Consider the following 643-nt stretch of genomic DNA (forward strand, 5'->3'; position numbering starts at 1 on the left):
TCTGGCTTGTCTCTGAAGTATCGAGTCTCAGAGCTGGAGACATCAACCAGCGCCAGTGCTTTCAATGCCCTTCACCGCACACTCACACACACACACACACGCACAAAACTCCCAACATGCTTTGAGAAGGATGAAATAAGTCCCCTAAGTGGTTAGCTCTGTATTACGGTGGCAGCTTCTTCAAATCCATATAGGGATTTATTTAAACAGTTTCCCAAATTAGAATTTCTATCCGAAAGTGACATGTAGGCTTTCTGGATTTAGTTTTGAAATGTGTGAGACTTTGCAGACTTAAGAGGGGGGGGGGGGGGGGGGGTTCAGGAAAGTGTATTGCATATCAGCATAATTGTCTAACTGTCTGATGAGTTAGAAATGGAATATAGCAAGAATTATATATCATAATTTCCCAATTATTAGCCACACATTTTGCTAAATTTCTTCAGCAATGAGGTTAATACACGGGGACAGTTCATATGGTATTAATATGGTTTTGTTTCTTTTAATCTTGCATACAACATAAAACACTCTCCGCAATGAGGTTAATACACAGGAAGTTACTGTATATATAAGTAGTGTAGTCTCTCAGTGGAAATATGTTCACATTTCCTGCTGCTGGAAAGGAATAATCTCTGCTGAATGGAGT

Source organism: Sardina pilchardus, chromosome 10 (assembly GCF_963854185.1).
Source record: "Sardina pilchardus chromosome 10, fSarPil1.1, whole genome shotgun sequence".
Taxonomy (NCBI): Eukaryota; Metazoa; Chordata; class Actinopteri; order Clupeiformes; family Clupeidae; genus Sardina; species Sardina pilchardus.